General features: G+C 33.4%; 2 pseudogenes; both read right to left on the reverse strand.

The window, feature by feature from the left end:
* Positions 1–888: 888 nt before the first annotated feature.
* LOC108202995 (ISWI chromatin-remodeling complex ATPase CHR11-like) lies at positions 889–8,631 on the reverse strand (annotated as a pseudogene).
* Positions 8,632–17,852: 9,221 nt separating this feature from the next.
* Positions 17,853–25,784, reverse strand: LOC108202993 (ISWI chromatin-remodeling complex ATPase CHR11-like; annotated as a pseudogene).
* Between the last annotated feature and the right edge of the window lie 745 nt (positions 25,785–26,529).

Here is a 26,529-nt window from a genome sequence, read left to right on the forward strand (position 1 = left end):
AGATTTTTTCTTTGGTGACTGAAATGTGAGGTATTTCTTGTTGTTACATATGAAAATCCCAAGTTCTCTTGAAATTAGTATACTCTTGTAATCCTAGCATGATTATCAACTTTATTTAGCACTTGAAATATAATTTTGAGTTTTAAAACATATTCATACGGTTAATTATATGAATTCTTGCACTTTTTAATCAAGACATCATATTTTACCTTGATGCTTAAGTAGAGGAGTTTGTTTGCTTGGAGTTACAATAACGTGCATTAAATCCTTATTAGTTTAAACGTACTTGTTTTTCTTATCTTCTTTGTCAAGTGGCATGAGGTTAGATGAATTTTGTCGGTACATTGACTATAGGGCGGAGACAAAACTAGGCTTACTAGGACTGCGGAGGGGTTTTAAAGACTTGTTGCATATGCTCAATGCAATGGTATTAAAGTGGTGTTAATAAGTTTTAGAAGTTGTTTTGTTTACATTCTTTTGACTTGCAAAAGTTTAAGTTGGTATATTTGATGTGTAATTTTTATTGTCATGTTTTTTTATAATAATTTTAGTTATTTTTTCATGAAATTGGATTTTATTTAATATACATTTTCATTTTTTCTTGTAGGAAATAAGAAAATTTTATAATAGAAGAGAAACAGAGCAAAAGTTACATTATATATAATTTAAAATAATCTCTATTAAAATTCAGATTTTGGAATAAATTGTGTTGTGTTCATTGTTTTGATATTAATTGGAGTTTAACAAGTCCGTTGCACCGTAGTTGGAAAGCTTGCGAGAAGACTTTTAATTTGATTCAAGTATGAGCACATAATTTATTGAAATGATCAAATCGGAAGCTATATATGTATATATTATATAATTGAGAAAATAGAAAAAAAAACTGTATCAAAATAAAATATATCTAATTTATTTCAAGATAGAGAGGGATCTGCAACTTCATTCATAATTATCAGCTTAGACATCAGTTCATCTTTCAAAAGAAGATGAATTGAATACAAGTCGCTGTAACTACATAGCTATCCCCACAGATGGTCCAACAGGGAACATTCAGAGTTCAACATTCTGATAAAACCGGTAGCAACAAAAATTCACTATAGAAGATTTGTACATTATATTCCATGTAAGATCAAAGCCTTGACTAATAATTAGAAAAACAAGCTATATTGTCTGGCCGGGTTGATTGATTGTAGAAAGGGGTTGGTTGTCTTAGTCTATGTCACAATTGGTTGGGGCCTTGAACTATGTCACAATAAACTATTACGAAAATTATCCTAGAGCTCTTGGTTGGGGTCATGCTATGTCACAATAAACTACTAGGAAAATTATCCTAAAGCTCTTGGGGGTCTTGCTCTATGTCACAATGAACTGCTAGGAAAATTTTCCTAGAGCTCTTGGTTGGGGTCTTGCTCTATGTCACAATGAACTACTAGGAAAATTTTCCTAGAGCTCTTGGTTGGGGTCTTGCTCTATGTCACAATGAACTACTAGGAAAATTTTCCTAGAGGTCTTGGTTGGGGTCTTGCTATGTCACAATAAACTACTAGGAAAATTTTCCTAGAGCTCTTGGTTGGGGTCTTGGTCTATGTCACAATGAACTCCTAGGAATATGTCCTAGAGCTCTCTCCCTGAAAACATCAGAACATAATTCTGTTAGAATATCCCTTTAAAATAACTTCACTACATTATCAGAAAGGAGAAAACAATAAAATGCATACCGGGGTCACAAAATCATTCGTTGTCAGTTATTTCCACAGGCATAGGCTGCTTCAATTGTGTATCATTCTGGCATAAAAGATATGGGAAGACAAAGTTTATAAAAATTGTTGGGCACTAAGAGATAATGCTCATGACTTCATTTTCTACACAAAAGGAGTGAATTGAGGGTGTTTTGTTATCAAACCTTTTCAAGTTTCTTCTCTGTACGAGCTTGCCTCTCCCTGTCCTCAAACTCTTGGTTTTCTCGCTCCACCAACCGAATCAATGTGTCACATCTCCAGGCCAGCTCTGTAGTAGTACGTGATTTGACAAACCAATCAAAGCGAAACAGTGAAGTCCGGAATGCTGCTTTAAGGTCATCCCAGTTCCCATACCCAAGTTTGTGAGTCATGCACAACTAGGATAAACATTAAAAATATGTAAGTATTACTCACTAGGAAACCAGCATCAATGAGACTACACATCCATTAAATACTCACTATGAAACGATCACATTCTTCGGTGTACAGTTTTCCTTTGTTCTGACCATACTGGATCTTTAATTCCGTCCAAGGGTTCTTGTAGCGGTCCATTTTCTTTCCAATTGCTTTCATGATCTCATCCTTGCGCGAAATTCTAGCCTCTCCTCTTTCAATATTTTTTATGATCCTGTCATAATCTGAAGACAGAATATGTGAACAGGCTTTATAACAATGATAGATTCGCAAGTTATCTATTTATTATGTGCTCAACATAGCTAAACTTACCTATTTATTAGGAAAAACATATGCATTTGTACTTAACAAATGATACAAAAATCAAATGTAGAACATAAAGCATACCACTCACCATTAAATTCTTTGTATCTTTCTTTAAAAACTTCTGCATATCTCTGAACTTCTTCATCTGTTTTACCTTCCATTTCAGAGGCAATAGCTTTGACATCATTCCGGCCATACTTCTCACAAGCCCTAATGAAAGTATTGAAGTCTCTCTTAGTCCATGTTGAAAACCCCTACAATCAGACATTTTAGTTTCTGGTAAAAAGAGGTCTCTGAGATGAAGATATATTATATAAAACACTTGCAGACCTCATCTAGCAACTGCTCCTTCTCTTCCTGCTCTTCAGCGGTCAAAGGATCTCCCCCGCCTAGATAATTCATAATATTTAGAATGCTAACACAATGAAAAATTTATTTAACTATTACTAATATTGTAGGTATAAAAATTTAAGCTCAAAAGTCACAACCTTCAGCTTCATCAATGTCCATGGAGTCTTTTGTATGATTTCTGTGATTAGCTTGCTACACAGCATTATAAAAACAACGCTATTAGTTGGAGCTATTACAAGATCAAGACAACAGAACTTATCCAACATAGTAAAGGTAAAAAAGCATAATACCCACCACAAGATATCGAAATTCTTTTTCATACAGCTCAGCGAGCCTTTGAGAATTAAAGAACTGAAAGTCATGCCTACACAAAGGAGAAAAAATTTGGGCCAATAATCATTAGCAAAAAGAATGATCTAAGCAATTAGTCAAAGGTATCAGATTTGAGTATACGTACAACGGAGGCATTCGGGGACCTCGAAGCTCTTTCGGCCTTGAGGGACCGCTTTGTCGCATTGTTTGCCTGAAGTAATCTGCTTCGGAGTACCTGATAAAAAAATGAATGAATTATTTTAGCAGTTCCTAATATAACAAGCTCAATCTTTAAGTTAAATCATAGAAACAGAAAATTAAAATTACTTGCGCCTTCTTTCTCTTCTAGGTGGTTCAACCCAATTATCACTAACAATCTTCTTAAAATCAACCTTGTTCTCTTCCTGTCAAATATAACAAAGAGTTGATAAAAATGATAGCATCCCATTTAAAACTCAGAAAAAAAACACAAAGCACTTTGAGCACATGCAGTACCTTATCATCGTCAAAATCATACAATTCAGCAGCTGCACAAAATGATTTATTTACTCAACTGTTATATCTTTATGATAAACAAATCACATGTAAACATGGAGAAATTGTAAGAAATAGCATAGTACCATCCATTTTAAATTTGATTGCATCTTCTGTGAATTTCTTCATTTTGGCATCAAGCTCAGCTGTTGCCTCTTCTCCTTTAGCAATGATCCTGTCTATATCTTCCTCTGTAATTGTGCTATCTTTGGAACTGAAAACCATCTCAGCACCAAACCGAACCATTTGCAATAGTTCATCTTTGTTAACAGCTGCACAGGCATTGAAGGAAAAAATATGCTATAATAACGACATATAAAAAATTATCACAATGAAGATGGTAATGTAGTCATTACATACTCTTTTGCTCAGCTAGTCGACCTTGTTGAATAACCAATGCATCAAGCGCAAGTTTTTTATAAGCCCTCTCAATAACTTTTTCCTCAATTGTATACTATTCAGCGAGACAAAATAAACCACTATATTAGTCAGTAAAATTTACAACATGTAGTGTCACATAAGCGGAGATATCAACCTCGGTGCAGAAACGGAAAACTTGAACTTCTTTCTTTTGCCCAATCCTGTGGGCACGGTCCTGAGCTTGCAAATCAACTTGAGGGTTCCTTTAATGTGGGCATTAAAATCCAGAGTTCAGTTGCATCAGCAATAAACCAGAAAACATCCTATTGGAAAGAAAAGATGAACTCTCACCAGTCACTATCATATAAGATAACTATATCAGCAGTCGCAAGATTGATTCCAAGGCCTCCAGCTCTAGTTGATAATAAGAAGACAAATTTCTCACTTCCTGGCTTATTGAAGGCATCAATCGAAGCATCGCGATCATCACCACCGGTATTTCCATCAATTCGACAATAGAGATATCCCCGATACATCAAGTAGTCTTCTAGGATGTCCAACAGTCTTGTCATCTAAAAACAATTAGTCCAATGTTTCTTATTAATAAGAAAAAAGCAGAAGACAAATGGCAACTCGTATTTACACTTGCAGCATTCTGAGAGTCTGAATCAACAGTCTAAGGGGTTTACCTGTGAAAAAATTAGAACCCTTGAATCACGTTCCTTCAGCTTCGGGAGCAACTTATCTAGCAGAACCATTTTCCCTGTCCATGTGTTTTAATCAAGAAGTGTGCTCTACCAACTATTGGGGATATATAAAAGGATTTATAAAAGTATATAACTAACAAATTATGATTAAAGGATTGCCTTCTTACCGGAATTTGTTACAAGATGATCTCCTGTTGTATATGGAGGACCAGGTTCAGCACCTTGAAAAAGATAAGGGTGATTACAGCATTTACGCAGCTGCATCGCTATATTTAGAAGGCGCTTACGCTCACCACCAGCATTTACAACATCAAGATCTTTTTGTAATAAAGCCTTGTAGTACTGCTTCTGCATTTGGGACTTGCCAACCTTGAGTATAGTTTCCTTCTTCGGGGGCAAGCCTTTCTCAACATCAGATTTTAACCTTCGCAGAAGGAATGGACAAAGGACCTAACGTGTCAAAAAAAATGTTGATCACATGCATTGACCAAAAATATATAGTAAATTAGGACTTATAAGGCACAGCTGAAAAGAAAAAGACTTACCTTATGGAGCTGTTGAACAACCTCCTCCTGGTCATTTTCACCAGAAATTCCAAACCATTCATCAAAAGTTTCCGAGGAGCTAAATATCTCTGGTAGTAGAAAGTTCAGTAGAGACCAGAGTTCATGGAGATTGTTCTGTAAAATAGAATATAGAATATATCAAAAAACTGAATGAAATTAACCACCCATAAAAATACATGAACTATTATAGAAGTACCTGAAGGGGAGTTCCAGTAACAAGAAGGCGGAAGTTTGTATTAAAAAGTCTCATAGTTTTTGAAAGAATTGAGTTCTCATTCTTGATTCTATGAGCTTCATCAATGATTATCTAGCGCCAGCTAAACTGGCGCAAGGCAGACTTCTCTTTAATTGCCATTTCAAAACTGGTGACACAAACGTCAAAACTCCCAGCAGCTAGTAAGTCTTCGCGTATGTATCTCTGGAGAAACATATTTATAAGCATTACTGATTCAGATCCAGTATCCAATGAAGAAATGAGGATATGATAATCAATGAAGCATGGAGAAAACAACTTACTCGTTCTTCAGGATTTCCTAGGAACTTGACTGCACGAAGTGTAGGGCAAAAACGCCGAATTTCATTCATCCAATTTCCAAGAGTAGATTTTGGAGCAACAACCATGTGGGGACCAGTAATGCCTCTAAATTCATGCAAATAACCAAGCAAGGAGATGGTTTGCAATGTTTTGCCAAGCCCCTACATAACAAAAAATACGGTATCCGCTAGAATTAGTAGATATGATTTGCTAACATAATAGTTATCTATTTTTCAACACCAATATACTGAAATTAAAATTTGTGATTTCAAAGCATACCATCTCATCCGCGAGGATTCCATTTATACCGTTCTCATATAAACGAATCAGCCAATTCAAACCTGCAAGTTGGTAATCCCTCATCTTACCTTGAATACCTGCAGAAGAGAAGCCAGGGAACATATAACTTCCTGCCATCATTTCAAATAATACTTGCAATATCTATCACTACTCAATTCAAACAAAATTGTAACAATATCTTTTCCAAACGAAAATTCTCACTAACAGTGTTTATAAGAAATAAAAGTAAGTATCATCTGCAGGGTATAAGCATCTAAAGCAACAAAGATCTTTTCAAATTAATTTCTGCACTGAAAACCGGACACACATAGAAAAAAAAGACACATCAATATGTAATTAAAATATTCAATGCTAGCTAGAACAGTAAGCACCTACAAGTGTCAACATCAAATTCCATATTTTTCTTATCAACTTGAAAGAAGGAAGCAAACTATAGAATAAAGTTTGGTCAGAATAATGTGTTTTATAGATAAAGACATAAAGGATTTATAAAAAATGACATAAAAAGAATACTTAGAATTAAAAGCTTTATTAGGAAGGAGGAAAACATAGAAACAATTCAACATTCTTCGATATTCTAATAACAGAATTAATTAGCTGCAGGTAACAAGCTATTATACACTTCAACTGCCAGTTTATAACATGGAAAGGCCGTATATCTTACAAGAGGGTTGCACGAGTAGCCGCGTATTCACTCCCCCAGAAAGCTCATCTTCCTCTTCCTTAAGATATTCCTCATCTTCTTCTTCTTCAGTAACTTTGGAAGCATGACGACCTCTGGATTGTAAATTTAATAAATAAATAGGCCATAATTATGACATGTAAAGTATAACATAAAATTCCATCCCATAGTATAAATTTGTATTTTCGATAATCAACTCATAAGGTAGGGTTATTAAGACTTGTAGTTTCTCATCAAGTTAGGAGTAATATACTTTCTATATATTTTTTTTACCAATTACATCTCAATTGACTTAATTGCTGATACTTTTGTGTTGACTTCATGGCCCAAAACAATCACAATTCACAAGTCTTCAAACCAAACATACTAGAAGAGCAGAAATGGTAAACCTGGTCTTATCACAATAAGAGTAAAATATTACTTTTCTAGGAGTTCAACTGTAAGCTAGCTTATACCAGCTTAGATATACCGAGGCTAAGAAAGCAGTTTTGTGCTCGAACCCCGGATCGGGTGCAAAAGTGGAAAACCAGGGTCAAGCTACGTCATCACAAACCCTAGTGTCTTGCCTAAATAAGTAATGAGATGCAAAGATCAAAAGGGAATGAACACTTATCTAATATACACATTACATACTTATTAAACAAACACCTGCACATTTGAACTTCTACACTGTGGCAGCTACGTGCACCACCACCTTTTTGACCTTTTTAAGTACCATTTGCTTACTGTGCGCAGGTGATAAGCACCAAAGAAAACCATTACATATATTTGGTTTTCTATCTATTTACTCAACCACAACTAAGTAGCATAAAGAGAAAGCATGCTAAAACAGCTACAACTAATATAACCAAACAAATTCGCATATAAAGAGCCTCATGATTAATTTTATATAATATTCAATTAGTGTGAGCCATACTTTCCGTTTGTCTTCTTCTTTGACGACTTATCGCTTTCAGCAAAATGTGCAAAGATCTCCGTTTGCTGCAAAAGATACTTCAAACGCCCCTTTCCCTTATTGTTCTACAACAAAAACAACCACAAACATTTAACTTTACTCACTGAAGATTTCATAAGTCAATATATTTACAGATATAAAATGGAAATTCCAAAATACATCAGCATCAATAGCAGCATTTTGAGCATCCAGCAGCTGATCTTTCATCTTCTGCTTCTTCAGTCGTTGCATTTGCCGTAGCCTTGCCTTCTCACGCTTACTGACTTCTCCATTCGCCTCATTACCATCCTAAAATCGAAAATTAACGATGGAACAGTAGTAAACATCTATATCGTAGCAAGAACACACATTATTTACATAAACAATGCACAAAAACAAACAAAAAAACACGGAATAACACGAAATTCTCAATTCACAGTTAAAAACCCTAACAAAACATACCGACGACACAATAAATAGAACAAAACAGGCACAATCAACAAAAGAACAATCAAACGCATATATATTAATGTAGACTACTTACAATACACCCCAACAAATCTCAAGCTCAGACGACCAAAACCTAATAAACCCTTATAAACCCTAATAAACCCTAATAAACGCAATTAAAAACACACAAACAGCTCAGATCCACAACAAAACCTGACAAAGATCGCAACTTTACCTCATTATCGTCGTCGTCCTGATCATCGGCTGCATCGGCGGCGTCATCATCTTCGGAATCGGCTGCGGTTCTCGTGATAACTTCAAGCGCGTCGTCATCTTCCTCCTCGATCATCTGATTGTTTAGCTGCTCTTCCTCCCACGAATTCTCGCCTTTGGACTGTGACTCGTCGGAAAACTTCGCCATTGCGAGTTGAATCGGAGAGGGTATTTGAGAGAGGCGAGAAGTGAAATATAATAAAGCGAGTTTGCTGCGTGTAATGTGCGAATATTTATAGTCGTTTGATTTAAAAGGAGCATTGCGCGGGTGGTTTCGTATTTTATTAGGGTTTTAAGAAATTTTGGGGGCTTTTTTTTTTTTTACCCTCCGGTGGGCCAAAAACCTGTAATTTTAGGGTCGGTTACGTTAGAATTGAATTATTTATATTTTTGTGATGACATGTTTATTTATAAATTGTTAAATAATTAATTGTATTTGTGTATATTAAGATCATATAACATTCCACATTTATAATTAGATAATGAGGCCGTTTGTGTTAGTTTAAAAAAATGACTTCTTACTTAAAGTAAAAAAATTGAATAAAATAATTATAAGTTGTTAAAGTGTTTGGAAAAAGAAGTGGAAGTTGTAAAGAAAAATTAGCATTTTTTACTTCCAACTTCCTTCTCATCACTTCTTAAAAGTACTTCTTACTTTTTTTATGCAAACGGGTCAAGAAAAGTAAAAGCAAGAAGTAGCTCATGCTTCTCTCCCTCAAACAGAGGCTATATCGGATGCAACAAGTGTCGGAAATTTTTTTTAGCAAATTGGTGGATTTTAGTTCTTTTTCTAATAAATGAGTTAATTCAATAATACGGCATCCACGTAAACAAACAAAATGCAGAAACAATCACTGATTAATCCATTATTTTTAGATATAAAATCACATGATTTGTTGAAGATAATATATACATACACTTCGTTATTAGTTGTTGATTTGTATCATTAAATTGCTATATCACTGATATTTAGGGATGGACACGGGGCACTTCGGGGTCAAAGAGTGTTTTCCTCACCACGATCCCCGAATTTAATGCACATCCCCGATCCCGTCCCGAACCCCGAACGGGGATTCTTTTCCTCCCAGCCCCGAACGGGGAACGGGGATCCCCTCGAGGATTCGGGAAATTTTAATTTTTAATAAAAAATAATAAGTTTATAATATATAATATACTCTTTCAATAAAAAACATACTACCAACTCATAATATACAAATAAAATAATATTATCTCATATTTTTAACATCAAATCATATTAAAATTGATTTACAATATAAATAAACGATAATTTAAAATTATTAAATAATATATTTAGTATATTCTATATAAATATATTATTATTTACATATAAAAAATTATGTTTTTTACATATATATACAATCGGGGTCGGGGATCGGGGCGGGGAGACACGAAACCCCGACCCCGCCCCGATCCCTGAATTTTTTTATAAAATTTTCCCCGCTCCCCGCCTCGAATCCGAAAAATTCCCCAAATCCCCGACCCAAACGGGGCGGGGATCGGATTGGGATCGAGCGGGGTGGGGTAAATGCCTATCACTACTGATATTTGATGTTAGAAACACCTCACTTTATAGATTGGACATACTCATCAAATTTACGCACAAATTTATGGAATGCGGAAAGTTAGTTTTCCACTCCCCGCGACTCTCATATCATTTATAACATCGCAAGCTCATACTTGGATACATATGAGATCCAACAACTCATCACAAATATTTCCAATTAAAAGAGCTGTTAAATTGATATACATTAGTTTTTGACTTATATCCAAAAAGAGTCCAATCTTTAGTTGTCTTCAAACCTAAACTTCTATACCACAAGTTCCGTAGACTTGTATCAAATAAATATATTCAAAAATAAAACAAAATCGAAGAATAAAAATATACACAATACAACTAATACATTATCCTATATTCTTTTATACTCTGTATTTTTCTCACATGTTTGTTCTTAATTTATAATTTCATTATGTTTTATGTTTTGTTATATAAAATATGTTGTAAGTTTTTTAAATACGGTACATATTTTTCTATATTTTATAAATATTTTTCAAATAATGTAGTTAAAATTATTTAAAATACTGAACACAAGTTTTTCAAATCTGAAAAATAAAAATAAATGAGTACCACTTTTTTTTATAAAAAATTGAAGAATAAAAAGTTATAAAGAAACAAAAAAATACAATGTCATGTATTTTCTAATACTGTATTTTTCTCACATTTTCCGTTTTTCATATATATGTAATCCTTTTTTTATCATGTTAGGTATATTTTGTGTAAATATTTTTAGTATAATTTTTGATGTATTTTTCTTATAGGTAGTATAATGCACTTCCAAGTAGTTTTTAGTAAATATAACCTAAATATGTAAATTAAAAATTTAAATCCAATGATACAAAAATTAGGAAATGAAATAATAACACCTTAATTAATATGATATGTCTCTGTTCTAAAAGTCGGTGATTAATCATGATTAATCACCGATTAATCCCTGTTCCGTAACTCACCGAACTGATTAAATATCCGATTAATCACCGATCAATCCGAATAATCCCCGAATATTTCAATTAATCTCCGATTAATCCTTGTTCCGTGATTTCGCCGATTAAGCCTGATTCCCGCTTTTTACAACACTGACATGTGATCAAACAAGAAATGACCCATTTCAAAATTGAAGATATATGATAGTTAGACCTGTCCAATACAGTAATAATCAATAAATCAATCACCGTTGATAATAATAATATTTTCCGGAAAAAAATCCCTTAAGTTATCAAATGTAGAATGTTTGAATAACTTTGGTTCATGGATGCGAAAACTTATAAATGATGAACTTTTCAATTACAACTCATTATTAAGAATAGATCAAGATTTGAAGAAATTTAATTATTATGATAATTTGTTTTTCTTGGAAAGTATGACATTTAATGGCATGTGGAAACTAGAACCATAGAAGTAAGAGGAGAAGGCGATGCCTGAATTAATATAGTTAAATGAAATTGGTTGTGCTGTGGATTGAATTACCTTTTTAATATTTCTTATGTATCAATTTTCAATCTTTTCTATCTAAAACATCTTATATCTTTCAATTATTATTTTTCCATTTTTCTTATTTAACAATTTATTTTTTTAATCAATCAATTTTTATATTTTCTACCTTGATAAAACAAATTATACTATAATTACATAATTTAAAATTTTGCGCCCCCTTATAACTGTGGGCCCTACGCCATTACCTCTCCGGACTACCCTCAACATCGGGCCCGTAAAAAGTACTACCTGTTTTATAATTTTGTTACACAATAAAATCGTGACCCATACTAATACCTATACAGTGGAGGCCGATGTTATATCTTATCATTGATTCTTGATACGCGGTGATTTAGCATCGAGTGCAACCGCTCCGTATGCAACAACAAGCACTAGTTTAATCTGTGAAGGCGGTGATTTAGTAGCGGTGGATGGTAAAATGCATGGTTTTGTTACCTAATCCATTAGTAATTTATCTTTTGATATATCACATTCATGCTTAGGATTCATGGGACCGTTTGAACACTTTCGAACACTTTTGAAGGGTGTTCTATTTGCTAGTAACTCGTGTTTGATACCGCATAAAGCAAATCTTGATTTTCGTTTTTCTTATGATGGATGTGGAACATTTGTGGTTGTATAGACTTTCATCTTCTCATCCAATTATATACGGTTTTGAACTTTATTTGATAAATAAAATGTATTAAATAAATTAAACTGATATATATAAATATATATATTTATTGGGAGTTATAATATATATTTATTAGGAGCTATAATAATATTTATTATAGGAGTTATAATAATATATATTTATTATGGGGGTTAAAAAAATAGTTTATTAATGTGTAGAAAGAATAATGGGACTGTTTTATATTTTAAGGGATGTTGATAAAGTTAAGAAAACCTATAAGCAGTGAAAGATATTTCAATGAAAAAGGATACTTGAAGTTGCTTATTTTAACTTTTATAGAAGCCCCTTATTCTAAATATCTTTTTTTTTTCTATAAATCTATACTTTAGTTGATGAAATGTTCAATGGTATCAGAACTTATGATATTTTTTATCATCGTCAAACTTATTTTCCCCGATTGAATGGTGGCTTGGTGTTTCCTTGCCTTGATTTTGTCTTCAAGTTTCAGGGCTTTTCATATCTGGGTTTATCAATGTTTTTATATATTTTTTCGCGTTAGTTAACTACATGTCTCACATATCAATATATACTTAATCAGCCTCCCAAAAATAACCACTATTTTACCTACGAGTAAAAAAATTTACCGAGCTCTCTCACATATTTAACTCGATTATCAGATGGATCATCCATTTAGAACCCATACACAAACCAAACTAAGTACATAATCATTTTACCTGTTTCATTCTTGAGTGAATTCTTTCAATTAAAGATCCGCTATTCATTCATATTCAAATTTCAAACCTAAAATTCTCACCAATGTGCACGCACACAATCAATATCTCTTTGCTCAATTACTTGAAAATCGGATCGATGATTTTCATCTTACTCTCTTTCCTTCTTTGCTACCTCTCAGTAAAAGTATATTTTGTATATTTTATTGTGTGATTTGTTTATGTTATATATGGTTGATATGTGATTCTTATGCATATGCATGTTTGTACACTGCACCATACGTATGAAATTGTGTTTACCTAGATATGCTGGATTACGGCCAGACTAATCCATTGATATAAAAATTTAACATCTTCGCGATTCATTTAATTTGATTTTCAGCTCAGAAACAAATTACTCGTAGACCATTGTCTCCTTCTTCAGTCAAGAATGGTAAGTTCTCTTTCTTGGTATGTTGTTTTCTTCGACAAATAATGGTAAGTTCTTTCACACCCATGTTACTCATCTTGCAGTTTTTTGATGTGTTAAAGTATGATTTAAGGGAATTTGATTGAGAGGGCTTTCTTACAAATAGTTTTGGGATTCGCATACAAGGTGTTTGATTTACGTTCTCTATGATTTTGTTTAATTATGTAAGATCTTCTCACACTTTTACCCTTTCATTCGAAGCAAGTTACATGTTTTTTTCCTCTATAATCTCTTTTCAATTGTCTTCGTTAGTTCTATTTTTCTCAAAATGGGGAGCGGGTTCACAGACATTGATAGAGCACAACCGGATCCCAATATAATTTATCCAAGCAAAAAGGAGAGCGTATAGTTCTCAAGACAAGTAAATCAAAATTTTGTGCACTTTATATAGAGTCCACTAGAGAACACCTATGTATACAAATAAAATTTATCAATCACATTATATATATCAAATATTTAATTAGTAAAACAAAAAATTGAGCTTTTTCACTTTTTTAATAAAAAAATTGAGAACTAATCATAATATACAAATTGGTTCTATAGTAAAACCACATTCATCCAAAGTGGATCTACAAGAGAACAAAATTTAAAAATCAAATTTTTACTTTGATTATATGTGTTAAACTGTTTGTGCATGTTATGCATGATTAATATTCTACATTAGAATCAAAAATTCATGCATAAGTATGACTAAGTTTAAAATTTTTAATGAGATTTTAAAGTAAAATCAAATGATTTTCCACAAAACTCTATATAAGATGATTATGTAAAGAATAATGGCAGATATATACACAAACACACCCATACATATAGGGTCATATTCCTCCTAGAATCCTTAGATAAGAATCCTTAGATACTTCTAGTATTAATAAGGGTTCTGCAGTAGAACTACACATGCAAATAGTGTCGTGTTTATGTATTACATTTTAAAATTATTTTTAGCACACTGCAAAAAAGATGTACTTAGATTTAGATCTAGATTCTAAAAATCTATTTAAAATTTAGGTTCGGCAGAACTGGTTCTAAGGTTCTATAAAATATATCTAATTCATTTTAATTATGATCTTAGACAGTGCTGCTATGAACGAGTTCAGGTCTTATGAAGATGTGCAAACTTTGTAATGCTATGAATGAGTTCAGGTCTTATGAAGATGTACAAAATTTGTACGGTTGTATCGTATCATCAAAAACATATAGACGGGGACGAGGCCATCAAATATCTATAGTGGAGATGAAATTTTTTTCATCAAGACAATATATAAAATATTTGATAAAATAATTACGAAAACACTAGTAAAATTATTATAGTAGTGCTATGCGTTTTTTCATATCACGAAATCAAATATATAATTGTGTCAGTACTAATATATTTAGGTATTTTTCTTCTAATATATATAAGCATGACGAAGAAACTCATCATAATAATTTTAAGTCATAGTTTTTAATCAGCAACACATTAAGTAAGTTGTATTTTGAATATTAGTGAGCAACATTTCAACAATCTCTCAAAAATTTAGTATTTTGCTTTTCAAGAAGATGATAAATTATAGCTTTTAAACATGTAAAAAATAGAATTGACGATCTGAGTAGGTCAATATCAATATTAATTAAGAAACTGATAATGCATGAGGACTAGTTCTATATTACAAAAATGAAGAAGTGAGGTTTAGATTTTTGGGATAAGAACGACGAACCGAGATTCTTATGTTTTAAAAAGAGACATACTGACCACATACCACTATCTATTTTTTCAAAAAGCAGTATAATATTGTATATACGCATATATATTTTTTATTTTAAATTTGGTCTAATACGTTAATAAGAGAAATTTAAGAATCAAAATTTTATCTTACAGGATTAAATTTTTCTAGAAGCGGACAAATATTATTCTTAGGGGGGCAAACTTTCATATTTATATAAATATATAGATAAAATATAAATTTATTAAAAATTATATGATATATATTTTAATATTATGACAATTGTTGGGGGGTTTTGGTGGTGTTGTTGTTTAGTACCCCTTCTTGGTGTTATGTAGCCTCGTCCTATACAACCTTAAATGTAAACAGTGTAGATCACACTGTATATATAAAGAATGATATTGTTTAGTATTTCACACATCTTATGTTAACTAAAATATGAGAAAATAGACATTTTTTTCACTAAATTATTACCCTTAAACTTGCCACCAAACAATAGTTTTACTCAATAATATCATGTTGACCCTCATTATCATTATATCGATCATCATCGTGTAAAATTTTGGATATTCATAAAAAACTCTACATGGTCTAGCGTAGGGTTAACCTAACTAACCCTAAAAGAACAAAACGCTACACGATGATGCTTTTTCTTCCTAAATTGCAAAACGCTAGATTATCAGGCGTTAATAAATGGTATTTTGAGTTATTTTTTCCAACTCTGTTATTCTGAACATTATTTGGGGATTTTGTGTAGGGGTGTTCGCGGTGCGTTTTTTTTTTAAAAACCGCGAACCAACCCGCGCATGCGGTTTGAGAAAATTCGTAAACCACAACCGCACCGCGTAATATAAAAACCGCGTAAACCACACCACAAAATTGCGGTGCGGTGTGGTGCGGTTCATGCGGTTTGCATGATTTATACATTCAAAAAATTATACTTTTGAATGACAATATAAATATAATTTTAAACTATATGTATTTAAAAATAATTTTTAATATATATATATATATATGCGCACACACACACAAATATAGAGTTACGATACTCATGAAAAGAAATATAAACTAAAGCATGAGTATGATAATGATGAAGATCAAAAGATTTCAATACTTACAAGTCATTTTATAGAAAAAAAATATAATTATAATATTTAATTTGTCGTCTTAAAACTAACATTAATTTGTATTGTAAAATTATTAAAATTATGTTGAGTAACTTGAACATATATACACACATATAGAAGATAACATCATAATAAATAATCTACCTATATAATATAAATATTTGTAATTATATGTGATATATTTTTATATATTAGAAAATAGCGGTGTGGTGCGGTTTGAACCGCGCATGTATAAGGTCAAACCGCAATCCACACCGCACTGCGCGGTTTGTTAAAATTTCAACCCGCAACCGCACTACGAAAAAGAAAACCTGCATTTTGCGGAGCGGTGCGGGCGGTTTATGCGGTGTGGGCGGTTTGATGAACACCCCTAATTTTGTCGAATCTGGGGCCGTTTTTGATATTATCATCAAGGACATATGTGATTTTTGTCATTCCCTTAAGTTTTACAATTAAAAATAATTTTTTTGTCTTTCAAGTATTTATACTTTTAGTAACTTACCTCTGAATTACATAATATTTTTTTTTAAATCACTAATGTTACAATTGTATTTGATTATAAGCATTTGGTTAAAAAATTTAGTTATTGCCGTTAAAATCAGTGTGTTAAGTGTGAATATATAAGTGGGGTCATATCCAAGAGAGAACGAGAACCACAGGACCCTTACCTTATTTCTAGTAGGTGCACAACTTAAGTATCTTCACATGCAAAAAATGTGAATAACTATGTATTATATTTTAAAATTATTTTTGAACATGAAAAAACATGAAAAAAAACATATATTTAAATTTAGATCCTAAAAATCTATTTAAAATTTAGGTTTCTGCAGCAGAATGGTTCTATTTTACTGACGGTTCCCTACATAAGTGTGTGCATACATAGATGATATATTCTTAAACATAAATTTTAGTATTTCAACAGCGTTAACTAAATGAAGTATTCTTAATTTTTAACTATAAATCATTCTCATCATTCTGCAATATCATCTTCGATCACACCCTAAAAAAAAATCATACTAGTATTTCAAACAACTTTAATATACTTAATTTGGACATTGATGATAAGAAACAATATCACAATATATTATATGAGAATTATTCGAAATTATAACTTATATTCTTCCACAAATCATAAGAATTTAAATATATACACATAAGTAAAACAGTCTAGGATGATGATGATTAATTTTTTAATGATTAATTATAAAATTTAGCAGAATACCTAAAATAAAATAAACGTACGTGAAGTTATTAGTTATATTGGATAAGATTATTGTTTTATAATAAATATATGAAAGAGTCAATAGCTTGGGGATTAAAAAAAATCCAATTTTTCCTAAAAGTTAAAGGAATAGTTAATGGGATGTTCAAAATCTAATGATAAGGTGAGGTTTAATGATAAAAAGAAAAAGTTTATAATTCAGTGATAGATTTCTAAAAAAATAGATAGTTGGGTGAAAAAAAAATTCATTTTCCCAATAAAATATTAACCTTTCATGCTTTAAAAGCCATTGTCATTTTTTTACGCAAGTTCATCTTTTAAAAGAAGATGAACTTAATACAAGTCGCTTGAACTGTATGGAAAGCAAACATTAGTAAGAAACAGAGGAACTTAACATGCATATCCCCACAGATGCCCCAACAGGGGAACATTCATCTTACCATAATTCAGAGTTCAACATTCTGATAAAACCGGCAGCAATAAAAATTCACTATAAAAGATTTGTACATTTAATTCCATGTAAGATCAAAGTAATAATTGGAAAAACTAGCTATATTATCTGGCAGGGTTGATTGATTGTATAAACGAATCGGTTGGAGTCTTGGTCTATGTCACAATTGGCCGGGTCTTGGTCTATGTCACAATAAACTACTAGCAAACTTTTCCTAGAGCTCTTGGTTGGGGTCTTACTCTATGTCACAATAAACTGCTAGGCAAATTTTCCCAGAACTCAAGGTTGGGGTCTTGCTCTATGTCACAATAAGCTACTAGGAAAAATTTCCTAGAGCTCTTGGTTGGGGTCTTGCTCTATGTCACAATAAACTACTAGGAAAAATTTCCTAGAGCTCTTGGTTGGGGTCTTGCTCTATGTCACAATAAACTACTAGGAAAAATTTCCTAGACCTCTTGGTTGGGGTCTTGCTATGTCACAATAAACTACTAGGAAAATTTTCCTAGAGCTCTTGGTTGGGGTCTTGCTTTATGTCACAATAAACTACTAGGAAAATTTTCCTAGAGCTCTTGGTTGAGGTCTTGGTCTATGTCACAATGAACTCCTAGGAATATGTCCTAGAGCTCTCTCCCTGAAAACATCGGAACATAATTCTGTTAGAATATCCCTTTAAAATAACTTCACTACATTATGAGAAAGGAGAAAACAATAAAATGCATACCGGGGTCACAAAATCATTAATCATTGTCAGTTATTTCCACAGGCATCGGTGGCTTCAATGGTGTATCATTCTGGCATAAAAGATATCGGAACACAAAGTTTATAAAAATTGTTGGGCACTAAGTGATAATGCTCATGACTTCATTCTCTACACAAAAGGAGTGAATTGAGGGTGTTTTGTTATCAAACCTTTTCAAGTTTCTTCTCTTTACGAGCTTGCCTCTCCCACTCCTCAAACTCATGGTTTTCTCGCTCCACCAACCGAATCAATGTGTCACATCTCCTGGCGAGCTCTGTAGTAGTACGTGATTTGACAAACCAATCAAAGCGAAACAAAAGTGAAGTCCGGAATGCTGCTTTAAGCTTATCCCAGTTCCCATACCCAAGTTTGTGAGTCATGCACAACTAGGATAAACATTAAAAATATGTAAGTATTACTCACTAGGAAACCAGCATCAATGAGACTACACATCCATTAAATACTCACTATGAAACGATCACATTCTTCGGTGTACAGTTTTCCTTTGTTTTGACCATACTGGATCTTTAGTTCTGTCCAAGGGTTCTTGTAGCGGTCCATTTTCTTTCCAATTGCTTTCATGATCTCATCCTTGCGTGAAATTCTAGCCTCTCCTCTTTCAATATTTTTTATGATCCTGTCATAATCTGAAGACAGAATATTCAACAGTGAACAGGCTTTATAACAATTATTGATTCGCAACTTATCTATTTATTATGTGCTCAACATCGCTAAACTTACCTATTTATTAGGAAAAACATATGCATTTGTACTTAACAAATGATACAAAAATAAAAAATGTAGAACATAAAGCATACCACTCACCATTCAATTCTTTGTATCTTTCTTTAAGAACTTCTGCATATCTTTCAACTTCTTCATCTGTTTTACCTTCCATTTCGGAGGCAATAGCTTTGACATCATTCCGGCCATACTTCTCACAAGCCCTAATGAAAGTATTGAAGTCTCTCTTAGTCCATGTTGAAAACCCCTACAATCACAGACATTTCAGTTTTTGGTAAAAAGAGGTCTCTGAGATGAAGATATATTATATAAAACGCTTGCAGACCTCATCTAGCAACTGCTCCTTCTCTTCCTGCTCTTCAGCTGTCAAAGGATCGCCCCCGCCTAGATAATTCATAATATTTAGAATATTAACATAATGAAAATTTTATTTAACTATTACTAATGTAAGTATATAAATTTAAGCTCAAAAGTCACAACCTTCAGCTTCATCAATGTCCATGGAGTCTTTTGTATGATTTCTGTGATTAGCTTGCTACACAGCATTATAAAAATGACGCTATTAGTTGGAGCTATTACAAGATCAAGAAAACAGAACTTATCCAACATAGTAAAGGTAAAAAAGCATAATACCCACCACAAGATATCGAAATTCTTTTTCATACAGCTCAGCGAGCCTTTGAGAATTAAAGAACTGAAAGTCATACCTACACAAAGGAGAAAAAATTTGGGCCAATAATCATTAGCAAAAAGAATGATCTAAGCAATTAGTCAAAGGTATCAGATTTGAGTATACATACAATGGAGGCATTCGGGGACCTCGAAGCTCTTTCGGCCTTGAGGGACCGCTTTGGCGCATTGTTTGCTTGAAGTAATCTGCTTCGGAGTAACTGATAAAGAAATGAATGAATTATTTTAGCAGTTCCTAATATAACAAGCTCAATCTTTAAGTTAAAACATAGAAACAGAATATTAAAATTACTTGCGCCTTCTTTCTCTTCTAGGCGGTTCAACCCAATTATCACTAACAATCTTCTTAAAATCAACCTTGTCCTCTTCCTGTCAAATATAACAAAGAGTTGAGAAAAATGATAGCATCCCATTTAAAACTCAGAGAAAAACACAAAGCACTTTGAGCACATGCAGTACCTTATCATCGTCAAAATCATACAATTCAGCAGCTGCACAAAATGATTTATTTACTCAACTGTTATATCTTTATGATAAACAAATCACATGTAAACATGGAGAAATTGTAAGAAATTGCATAGTACCATCCATTTTATATTTGATTGCATCTTCTGTGAATTTCTTCATTTTGGCATCAAGATCAGCTGTTGCCTCTTCTCCTTTAGCAATGATCCTGTCTATATCTTCGTCTGTAATTGTGCTATCTTTGGAACTGAAAACCATCTCAGCACCAAACCGAACCATTTGCAATAGTTCATCTTTGTTAACAGCTGCACAGGAATTGAAGGAAGAAAATATGCTATAACGACATATCAAAAATTATCACAATGAAGATGGTAAAGTAGTCATTACTTACTCTTTTGCTCAGCTAGTCGTCCTTGTTGGATAACCAATGCATCAAGCGCAAGTTTTTTATAAGCCCTCTCAATAACTTTTTCCTCAATTGTATACTACTCAGCGAGACAAAATAAACCACTATATTAGTCAGTAAAATTTACTACATGTAGTGTCACATAAGCGGAGATATATATCAACCTCGGTGCAGAAACGGAAAACTTGAACTTCTTTCTTTTGCCCAATCCTGTGGGAACGGTCCTGAGCTTGCAAATCAACTTGAGGGTTCCTTTATTAATTGCGGGCATTAAAATCCAGAGTTAAGTTACATCCGCAATAAACCAAAAAACATCCTATTGGAAAGAAAAGAGGGAACTCTCACCAGTCACTATCATATAAGATAACTATATCAGCAGTCGCAAGATTGATTCCAAGGCCTCCAGCTCTAGTTGATAATACGAAGACAAATTTCTCACTTCCTGGCTTATTAAAGGCCTCAATCGAAGCATCACGATCGTCACCACCAGTATTTCCATCAATTCGACAATAGAGATATCCCCGATACAGCAAGTAGTCTTCTAGGATGTCCAACAGTCTTGTCATCTAAAAACATTTAATCCAATGTTAATAAGAAAAAAAGCAGAAGACAAATGGCAACTCGTGTTTACACTTGCAGCATTCTGAGATTCTGAATCAACAAATTTCACTATATTTGAACATCACATATAAATGTCTAAGGGGTTTACCTGTGAAAATATTAGAACCCTTGAATCACGTTCCTTCAGCTTCGGGAGCAACTTATCTAGCAGAACCATTTTCCCTGTCCACGTGTTTTAATCAAGAAGTGTGCTCTACCAACTATTGGGGATAGAAGGTTTTATAAAAGTATAAAACTAATAAATTATAATTAAAAGGATTGCCTTCTTACCGGCATTTGTTACAAGATGATCTCCTGTAGTATATGGAGGACCAGATTCAGCACCTTGAAAAAGATAAGGGTGATTACAGCATTTACGCAGCTGCATCGCTATATTTAGAAGGCGCTTACGCTCACCACCAGCATTTACAACCTCAGGATCTTTCTGTAATAAAGCCTTGTAGTACTGCTTCTGCATTTGGGACATGCCAACCTTGGTCCTTGAGTATAATTTCCTTCTTCGGGGGCAAGCCTTTCTCAACATCAGATTTTAACCTTCGCAGAAGGAATGGACGAAGGACCTAAGGTGGCAAAAACAAAATGTTGATCATTGACTAAAATTATATAGTAAATTAGGACTTATAAGTCACAGCTGAAGAGAAAAAGACTTACCTTATGGAGCTGTTGAACAACCTCCTCCTGGTCATTTTCACCAGAAATTCCAAACCAGTCATCAAAAGTTTCCGAGGAGCTAAATATCTCTGGTAGTAGAAAGTTCAGTAGAGACCAGAGTTCATGGAGATTATTCTGTAAAATAGAATATAGAATATATTAAAAAACTGAATGAAATTAACGTATCTGCATCAAGTAATTAATAACTGCATATAATTTGTCATTACAAAAGAATGTGAAAGAATGGTAGTATAATCTATTGCTTTCATAATGGGTGCCACGAAGTATCACAAAATGACAGGTAATGACAAATTTATCAATTAAATTACGTATTTGGGGCTAGTGTATTTCAACTAGAAACAAATACTATTTAAATAAGTGAAAAAGTGGGCTTTCAAAAGTTACATTCACCACCCATAAAAATACATGAACTATTATAGAAGTACCTGAAGGGGAGTTCCAGTAATAAGAAGGCGGAAGTTTGTATTAAAAAGTCTCATAGTTTTTGAAAGAATTGAGTTCTCATTCTTGATTCTATGAGCTTCATCAATTATTATGTAGCGCCAGCTAAACTGGCGCAAGGCAGACTTCTCTTTAATTGCCATTTCAAAACTGGTGACACAAACGTCAAAACTCCCAGCAGCTAGTAAGTCTTCGCGTATGTATCGCTGGAGAAACATATTTATAAGCATTACTGATTCAGATCCAGTATCCAATGAAGAAATGAGGATATGATGATTAATAAAGCATGGAGAAAACAACTTACTCGTTCTTCAGGATTTCCTAGGAACTTGACTGCACGAAGTGTTGGGCAAAAATGCCGAATTTCATTCATCCAATTTCCGAGAGTAGATTTTGGAGCAACAACCATGTGGGGACCAGTAATGCCTCTAAATTCATGCAAATAACCAAGCAAGGAGATGGTTTGCAATGTTTTGCCAAGCCCCTACATAACAAAAAATACGGTATCCGCTAGAATTAGTAGATAATATGATTTGCTAACATAATAATTATCTATTTTTCAACATCAATATACTGAAATTAAAATTTGTGATTTCAAAGCATACCATCTCATCCGCGAGGATTCCATTTATACCGTTCTCATATAAACGAATCAGCCAATTCAAACCTGCAAGTTGGTAATCCCTCATCTTACCTTGAATACCTGCAGAAGAGAAGCCAGGGAACATATAACTTCCTTCCATCATTCCAAATAATACTTGCAATATCTATCACTACTTAATTCAAAACAAAATTGTAATAATATCTTTTCCAAACGAAAACTCTCACTGACAGTGTTTATAAGAAATAAAAGTACGTATCATCTGCAGGGTATAAGCATCTAATGCAACAAAGATCTTTTCAAATTAATTTCTGCACTGAAAGCCGGAGACACATAGATAACAAAAGACACATCAATATGTAATTAACACTATTCAATGCAAGCTAGAACAGTAAGCACCTACAAGTGTCAACATCAAATTCCATATTTTGGTTATCAACTTGAAAGAAGGAAGCAAACTATAGAATAAAGTTTGGTCAGAATAATGTGTTATATAGATAAAGACATAAAGGCTTTATAAAAAATGACATAAAAAGAATACTTAGAATTAAAAGCTTTATTAGGAAGGAGGAAAACATAGAAACAATTCAACATTCTTCAATATTCTAATAACAGAATTAGCTGCAGGTAACAAGCTATTATACACTTCAACTGCCAGTTTATAACCTGGAAAGGCCGTAAATCTTACAAGAGGGTTGCACGAGTAGCCGCGTATTCACTCCCCCAGAAAGCTCATCTTCCTCTTCCTTAAGATATTCCTCATCTTCTTCTTCTTCAGTAACTTTGGAAGCATGATGACGACCTCTGGATTGTAAATTTAATAAATAAATAAGCCATTAGACATGTAAAGTATAACATAAATTCCCATTCCATAGTATAAATTTGTATTTTCGAAAATCAACTCATAAGGTAGGTTTATTAAGACTTGTAGTTTCTCATCAAGTTAGGAGTAATATACTTTCTATATATTTTTTTTACCAATTACATCTCACTTGACTTAATTGCTGATACTTTTGTGTTGACTTAATGGGCCAAAACAATCACAATTCACAAGTCTTCTAACCAAACATACTAGAAGAGCAGAAGTGGTAAACCTGGTCTTGTCACAATAAGAGTAATAAAATATAACTTTTCTAGGAGTTCAACTGTAAGCTAGCTTATACCAGCTTAGATAAACCGAGGCTTAGAAAGCAGTTTTGTGCTCGACCCCCGGATCAGGTGCAAAAGTGGAAAACCAGGGTCAAGCTACGTCATCACAAACCCTAGTGTCTTGCCTAAATAAGTAATAAGATGCAAAGATCAAAAGGGAATGAACACTTATCTAATATACACATTACATACTTATTAGACAAACACCTGCACATTTGAACTCCTACACTGTGGCAGCTACGTGCACCGCCACCTTTTTGACCCTTTTAAGTACCATTTGCTTACTGTGTGCAGGTGATAAGCACCAAAGAAAACCATTACATATAGTTAGTTTTCAATCTATTTACCCAACCATGCACAACTAAGTATCTTAAAGAGAAAGCATGCTCAAACAGCTACAACTAATATAACCAAACAAATTCGCATATAAAGAGCCTCATAATTTTATATGATTTTCAATTAATGTGAGCCATACTTTCCGTTTGTCTTCTTCTTTGACGACTTATCGCTTTTGGCAAAATGTGCAAAGATCTCCGTTTGCTGCAATAGATACTTCAAACGCCCCTTTCCCTTATTGTTCTACAGCAAAAACAAACAAAAACATTTAACGTTAGTCACTCAAGATTTCATAAGTCAATATATATACAGATATCAAACGGAAATTCGAAAATACACACCATATCAGCATCAATAACAGCATTTTGAGCATCCAGCAGCTCTTTTATCTTCTGCTTCTTCAGTCGCTGCATTTCCCGCAGCCTTGCCTTCTCACGCTTACTAACTTCTCCATTCGCCTCCTCATTACATCCCTAACATCGAAAATTAACCATGAAACAATAGTAAACATCTGTACCATTGCAAGAACACCTTGTGACACATACTATTTACATAAACAATGCACAAAAACAAACAAAAAAACACGAAATTCTCAATTCACAGCTAAAAACCCTAAAAAAAACACTGACGACACAATAAATAGCACAAAACAGGCACAATCAACAAAAAAACAATCAAACGCATGTTAATGTAGACTACTTAAAGTAAACCCTAACAAACTTCAAGCTTTTCCAGATCAAAACCTAATAAACCCTAATAAATCCTAATAAACGCAATTAAAAACACACAAGCAACTCAGATCCACCACAAAAAGCTGACAAAGATCGCAGCTTTACCTCGTTGTCGTCGGCGGCGGCGGCGTCATCGTCGGCGGAATTCGAATCTGCGGCGGTTCTCGCAACAGCTTCAAGCTCATCGTCATCTTCCTCCTCGATCATCTGGTTGTTCAGCTGCTCTTCCTCCGACGAATTTTCACCGTTGGATAGTGACTCGTCGGAAAGCTTCGCCATCGCAAGTTGAATCGGAGATCGAGGGTTTAGAGAGAGAGTGCAGAGAAAGAACGTATTTGGGAGAGGCGAGAAGTGAAATATAAAAAAGCGAGTTTGGTGCGTGTAATGTGCGAGTATTTATAGTCGTTTGATTTAAACTGAGCATTGCGCGGGTGGTTTAGTATTTTATTAGGGTTTTAAGAAATTTTGGGGGCTTTTTTTTTTTACCTTCCTGTGGCCCAAAAACCTGTGATAGAATTTAATTATTTATACTTTGGTGATGACACGTTTATGTATAAATTGTTATATAATTAATTGTATTTGTATATATTTTATATCGATTATATCACATTTCACATTTATAATTACATAATATCGAATGCAACAAGTCTGTTCGAAAAAACTAGAAAAATGGTGTATATTAGTTGTTGATTTGTATCTTTAACACTACAATAAAAGCGGAAATTTCCGACCACTCATTTCGTTTGGAAATGAACAAAGTTGATCGGTTTTGTGGACATAACCGACAACTGACAGACCGACCACGTTGGTCCTTAAAACCGAATCGTAAATGACGGATTAGTCTGAAATGAGACATATAGCCGACCGTTGCCTTTGGTCAGTAACTTCTGATCATTCCCTTAGGAAGCTGGCCCCACTTTTGACGTGTCATATACGTGTATAGCCCTAAAATTGACTACAAAAGGTCAAAAAGGTCAGAAATGTGCAGGTCGGTCGGAAAAGAAATTCAGGACTCAATTGGAGAGCCTGTTATTAAATATTAGATTGCAGTTCAGTTTTATAAAATATGGTTAAAACCACGCCACACT

This window comes from Daucus carota, chromosome 9 (assembly GCF_001625215.2).
Source record: "Daucus carota subsp. sativus chromosome 9, DH1 v3.0, whole genome shotgun sequence".
Lineage (NCBI taxonomy): Eukaryota > Viridiplantae > Streptophyta > Magnoliopsida > Apiales > Apiaceae > Daucus > Daucus carota.